We start from the raw sequence: 7410 nt of genomic DNA, 5'->3' as shown, positions 1-7410 counted from the left end.
TCTATAGCTCAACATTACAAATAACTCAATTATTTATCATTTTTTAGTCGCTGACTGTTACAGAAAATTGTTTAAGTGTTACGACCTCAAATAAAAGACAAAAACATAGAATTACCTTATAAATTATAGAAATCAAGAAAAACATTGTGATGGGTTAAACTACATGGGTGAAGATGAAAACAAAGACTAAGCTTATGAAATTATGGAGGTCAAGCAAAAATTGTAGTGGTTGATTGACCTACTTAGAACCTTAAGTGCTGGGATATATATAGATATTCTAAAATTACATCAGGCAAGTCCGCTTCTTCTGATATCTCACTATTATCACGTTCTCAATAGTGAGAAGAATATAGACTCATTGGCAAGTCCGCTTCTCCTGATAACTCACTATTATCAAGTTCTCAATAGTGAGAAGAATATAGGCTCATTGGCAAGTCCGCTTCTTCTGATATCTCACTATTATCACGTTCTCAATAGTGAGAAGAATATAGACTCATTGGCAAGTCCGCTTCTTCTGATATCTCACTATTATCACGTTCTCAATAGTGAGAAGAATACAGACTCATTGGCAAGTCCGCTTCTTCTGATATCTCACTATTATCACGTTCTCAATAGTGAGAAGAATATAGACTCATTGGCAAGTCCGCTTCTTCTGATATCTCACTATTATCACGTTCTCAATAGTGAGAAGAATATAGACTCATTGGCAAGTCCGCTTCTTCTGATATCTCACTATTATCACGTTCTCAATAGTGAGAAGAATATAGACTCATTGGCAAGTCCGCTTCTTCTGATATCTCACTATTATCACGTTCTCAATAGTGAGAAGAATATAGACTCATTGGCAAGTCCGCTTCTGATATCTCACTATTATCACGTTCTCAATAGTGAGAAGAATATAGACTCATTGGCAAGTCCGCTTCTGATATCTCACTATTATCACGTTCTCAATAGTGAGAAGAATATAGACTCATTGGCAAGTCCGCTTCTGATATCTCACTATTATCACGTTCTCAATAGTGAGAAGAATATAGACTCATTGGCAAGTCCGCTTCTGATATCTCACTATTATCACGTTCTCAATAGTGAGAAGAATATAGACTCATTGGCAAGTCCGCTTCTGATATCTCACTATTATCACGTTCTCAATAGTGAGAAGAATATAGACTCATTGGCAAGTCCGCTTCTTCTGATATCTCACTATTATCACGTTCTCAATAGTGAGAAGAATATAGACTCATTGGCAAGTCCGCTTCTTCTGATATCTCACTATTATCACGTTCTCAATAGTGAGAAGAATATAGACTCATTGGCAAGTCCGCTTCTGATATCTCACTATTATCACGTTCTCAATAGTGAGAAGAATATAGACTCATTGGCAAGTCCGCTTCTGATATCTCACTATTATCACGTTCTCAATAGTGAGAAGAATATAGACTCATTGGCAAGTCCGCTTCTGATATCTCACTATTATCACGTTCTCAATAATGAGACCTCTTTTCTACGCTTGTTGAAAAAAGTCTTAAAAGTGGAAAAAAGCCACTTTAACAAGAAACGACTGCATTATTATTTGGTGATTTGGGAGGTGAAGACCAGAAACTGTTGTCTCTTGAAAACAAGGAAAAGCTAGCGGACGGAGCATTTTGTTATATTCCTAAAAGCTTCTCGCGAGGTGCTATTATTATTGATTAATTAGTCGGCTATAATATACTGCACACAGGACAGACAAAGTTAAAGTAGGAAATAAATCATTGAAATATGTTCAAACCTGCACCTACAGGATACCTGATAACTAAGATATATGAACATTAACGTTTGTTAGGATCATTCAACATTTTCGTTACATGGAAAACATTTTACTGTTTCGCAAGCTGTTTAGAGCTGTTCTAATCCACAAATATGTTTAGCAGCCGATGAACACTAGATGTAGTGAAGTTAATCACAAGTCACTGAGGATTCAGAGTAGCAAACCAAATAGTGGAAGCGATTATAGTGTTGACATTAAAGGCATAACAATGGTCGGGTACCGCAGTGTTAACACTCGCCTTTCACTTTGACGTCCGGGGTTCGATTCCCAAATCTGACGTGAAAAGGTATGGGGTCACAAGTCTGGCCACCCTTTGCAGTCTCCCATTAGGACCATACCTTTGCAGTCTCCCATTAGGACCATACCTTTGCAGTCTCCCATTAGGACCATACCTTTGCAGTCTCCCATTCGGACCATACCCTTGCAGTCTCCCATTAGGACCATACCTTTGCAGTCTCCCATTCGGATCATACCCTTGCAGTCTCCCATTAGGACCATACCCTTGCAGTCTCCCATTCGGACCATACCCTTCCAGGCACCCATTCGGACCATACCCTTGCAGTCTCCCATTCGGACCATACCCTTTGCAGTCTCCCATTCGGACCATACCCTTGCAGTCTCCCATTAGGACCATACCCTTGCAGTCTCCCGTTAGGACCATACCCTTGCAGTCTCCCATTCGGACCATACCCTTCCAGTCTCCCATTAGGACCATACCCTTTGCAGTCTCCCATTCGGACCATACCCTTGCAGTCTCCCATTAGGACCATACCCTTGCAGTCTCCCGTTAGGACCATACCCTTGCAGTCTCCCATTCGGACCATACCCTTCCAGGCACCCATTCGGACCATACCCTTGCAGTCTCCCATTAGGACCATACCCTTTGCAGTCTCCCATTCGGACCATACCCTTGCAGTCTCCCATTAGGACCATACCCTTGCAGTCTCCCATTAGGACCATACCTTTGCAGTCTCCCATTCGGATCATACCCTTTGCAGTCTCTCATTCGGACCATACCCTTGCAGTCTCCCATTAGGACCATACCCTTGCAGTCTCCCGTTAGGACCATACCCTTGCAGTCTCCCATTCGGACCATACCCTTCCAGGCACCCATTCGGACCATACCCTTGCAGTCTCCCATTCGGACCATACCCTTTGCAGTCTCCCATTCGGACCATACCCTTGCAGTCTCCCATTAGGACCATACCCTTGCAGTCTCCCGTTAGGACCATACCCTTGCAGTCTCCCATTCGGACCATACCCTTCCAGTCTCCCATTAGGACCATACCCTTTGCAGTCTCCCATTCGGACCATACCCTTGCAGTCTCCTATTAGGACCATACCCTTGCAGTCTCCCGTTAGGACCATACCCTTGCAGTCTCCCATTCGGACCATACCCTTCCAGGCACCCATTTGGACCATACCCTTGCAGTCTCCCATTAGGACCATACCCTTTGCAGTCTCCCATTCGGACCATACCCTTGCAGTCTCCCATTAGGACCATACCCTTGCAGTCTCCCGTTAGGACCATACCCTTGCAGTCTCCCATTCGGACCATACCCTTGCAGGCACCCATTCGGACCATACCCTTGCAGGCACCCATTCGGACCATACCGCTGCAGTCTCCCATTCGGACCATACCCTTGCAGTCTCCCATTCGGACCATACCCTTGCAGGCACCCATTCGGACCATACCCCTGCAGTCTCCCATTAGGACCATACCCTTGCAGTCTCCCATTCGGACCATACCCTTGCTGGCACCCATTCGGACCATACCCCTGCAGGCACCCATTCGGACCATACCCTTTCAGTCTCCAATTCGGACCATACCCTTGCAGGCACCCATTCGGACCATACCCTTGCAGTCTCCCATTCGGACCATACCCTTGCAGTCTCCCATTCGAACTATACTCTTGCAGGCACCCATTCGGACCATACCCTTGCAGTCTCCCATTCGGACCATACCCTTGCAGGCACCCATTCGGACCATACCCCTGCAGTCTCCCATTAGGACCATACCCTTGCAGTCTCCCATTCGGACCATACCCTTGCTGGCACCCATTCGGACCATACCCCTGTAGTCTCCCATTAGGACCATACCCTTGCAGTCTCCCATTCGGACCCTACCCTTGCAGTCTCCCATTCGGACCCTACCCTTGCAGACTCCCATTCGGACCATACCCTTGCAGTCTCCCATTCGGACCATACCCTTGCAGGCACCCATTCGGACCATACCCCTGCAGTCTCCCATTCGGACCATACCCTTACAGCCTCCCATTCGGACCATACCCTTACAGTCTCCCATTCGGACCATACCCTTGCAGTCTCCCATTAGGACCATACCCTTGCAGTCTCCCATTCGGACCATACCCTTGCAGTCTCCCTTTCGGACCATACCCTTGCAGTCTCCCATTAGGACCATACCTTTGCAGTCTCCCATTCGGATCATACCCTTTGCAGTCTCTCATTCGGACCATACCCTTGCAGTCTCCCATTAGGACCATACCCTTGCAGTCTCCCGTTAGGACCATACCCTTGCAGTCTCCCATTCGGACCATACCCTTCCAGGCACCCATTCGGACCATACCCTTGCAGTCTCCCATTCGGACCATACCCTTTGCAGTCTCCCATTCGGACCATACCCTTGCAGTCTCCCATTAGGACCATACCCTTGCAGTCTCCCGTTAGGACCATACCCTTGCAGTCTCCCATTCGGACCATACCCTTCCAGTCTCCCATTAGGACCATACCCTTTGCAGTCTCCCATTCGGACCATACCCTTGCAGTCTCCTATTAGGACCATACCCTTGCAGTCTCCCGTTAGGACCATACCCTTGCAGTCTCCCATTCGGACCATACCCTTCCAGGCACCCATTCGGACCATACCCTTGCAGTCTCCCATTAGGACCATACCCTTTGCAGTCTCCCATTCGGACCATACCCTTGCAGTCTCCCATTAGGACCATACCCTTGCAGTCTCCCGTTAGGACCATACCCTTGCAGTCTCCCATTCGGACCATACCCTTGCAGGCACCCATTCGGACCATACCCTTGCAGGCACCCATTCGGACCATACCGCTGCAGTCTCCCATTCGGACCATACCCTTGCAGTCTCCCATTCGGACCATACCCTTGCAGGCACCCATTCGGACCATACCCCTGCAGTCTCCCATTAGGACCATACCCTTGCAGTCTCCCATTCGGACCATACCCTTGCTGGCACCCATTCGGACCATACCCCTGCAGGCACCCATTCGGACCATACCCTTTCAGTCTCCAATTCGGACCATACCCTTGCAGGCACCCATTCGGACCATACCCTTGCAGTCTCCCATTCGGACCATACCCTTGCAGTCTCCCATTCGAACTATACTCTTGCAGGCACCCATTCGGACCATACCCTTGCAGTCTCCCATTCGGACCATACCCTTGCAGGCACCCATTCGGACCATACCCCTGCAGTCTCCCATTAGGACCATACCCTTGGACCATACCCTTGCTGGCACCCATTCGGACCATACCCCTGTAGTCTCCCATTAGGACCATACCCTTGCAGTCTCCCATTCGGACCATACCCTTGCAGTCTCCCATTAGGACCATACCCTTGCAGTCTCCCATTCGGACCATACCCTTGCAGTCTCCCATTCGGACCATACCCTTGCAGGCACCCATTCGGACCATACCCCTGCAGTCTCCCATTCGGACCATACCCTTACAGCCTCCCATTCGGACCATACCCTTACAGTCTCCCATTCGGACCATACCCTTGCAGTCTCCCATTAGGACCATACCCTTGCAGTCTCCCATTCGGACCATACCCTTGCAGTCTCCCTTTCGGACCATACCCTTGCAGTCTCCCATTCGGACCATACCCCTGCAGTCTCCCATTCGGACCATACCCTTGCAGTCTCCCATTCGGACCATACCCTTGCAGGCACCCATTCGGACCATACCCCTGCAGTCTCCCATTCGGACCAACAAGAGTGATTGAAATAAGTTGTTTTACAATTGTTATTAAAGAAATCCAACTTACACTAAATGCACACAAGTGTCAATATTGATATATGTTTCGAATAACTTCTTTCATCCCTTCACCACCCCGTCCCTCAAAAGTAAAACCATTTGGCCCCCAAAAAGCTACATCGTCCCAAAAGTTTACTCGTGCGAGAAGAAAAAAAATCACAAATTGTTTAAATGATGCACACTTGTACGCTCATGGTGACATGCCCAGTTCAATAGTTATGGCAATGAATATTATCAGACTTCGAATAAATTCCTATTAAATTTAAGTACAATTAGTATAAAAACGACACAGTGGAGCTAGCTCTTCTTTGTTTTGCCAGGGTTATTCAGTTCGATTTTCCTCAAGACTCATTTGGTGTTATGACTTCGTTAAATCTTGAAAATTTAATTTAATTTTTGTAAATAAAGACTATAATGAATAGACACGGAAAATCTTCCCCTGAATTTCTTTAGTCGACCGGAGTTTGAGTCGTTTCATTGTTCCCGCCGTTTATCGCTGTAGAAAGCTTGGCTGTCTCCTGATGTAGAAGACGGACTTACACATAGAAAGGAGGTGTTGAGTCGCGGGCTTCATGGCTCAGGCGTCTGAGCCATCCCTCGCTATCAGATCCAATATATATATATCTTATAGACATATGTAAAATACATATTTACACAAGAAGATTTTATACTCGCTGAGCTTTTTCATCAAACTTGAGATATTTTCAGCCTAGCGCAAATTCGCAAATGCAAAAGACTGTCAAGTCCTAGTGTATATACCCCTCTACATAGTTGAGGAGTTCGACTGATTTCTGATCGGTTCGTCACTGCGGTGTCACACATGTTATACTGTAAATTTTGGCAAGAATCATAATCACATGTAAATGTTTGATGATCAGTTTGACAACGACCTTCCTTTGTGGATCACTATGAAAAAATAATAAGTAACTTTTTTCTACTCTTTTTGTTTTTGTTTCGTTACGGTCTATTTGGAATGACTTGCCATTTCCTGTGCTGCCAACATGCGCAGATGTCGCACTGCAGAGCCTCCCGCTTAGGTCTCACTACACTATTACAATATCCACAATTAGAAGAGATATCCGACGTTTCCCCAAGAATTTAAATCGCTTGTGACTCTCTAACGAACATGCAACTTTATATATATCATACCCGTTTATTGGTTAATTGTAATGACCTACGGGAAGTTTCTCTCCTTTTTTTATTTTTGTTTTTGTTGTGAATGCTGCAATCAAATGTACAAAATACAACTTGTGTTGAGAATGATATAATTTACGACATTTTGTAGAAACATCCTTATCCATTGTTTTTCTAGTGGCTGAAACAAACATCGGCACAATAGGTACGCGACATTCACGTAATTGGCCTTATACCTACATCATGTCCACACATGGTTTCACAGTTTACTTGGATAGAAACAACGAATCTTATATTAAAACAAAAGACACGTTGACCTCAACAGAAGACGCATTTTATGGTAGCTAGCCCATGACGAATCATGGTTTGTTTGTTTATGTTATTTATAACAGACCATGTTTGTACGGAAAAATAGATCGTGACACTCAAAAGATGTTATGACATAG

Source organism: Ylistrum balloti, unplaced genomic scaffold (assembly GCF_031769215.1).
Source record: "Ylistrum balloti isolate Yb309-2 unplaced genomic scaffold, AGI_CSIRO_Ybal_v1 Utg369598, whole genome shotgun sequence".
Taxonomy (NCBI): domain Eukaryota; kingdom Metazoa; phylum Mollusca; class Bivalvia; order Pectinida; family Pectinidae; genus Ylistrum; species Ylistrum balloti.
This window is presented reverse-complemented; position numbering follows the sequence as displayed.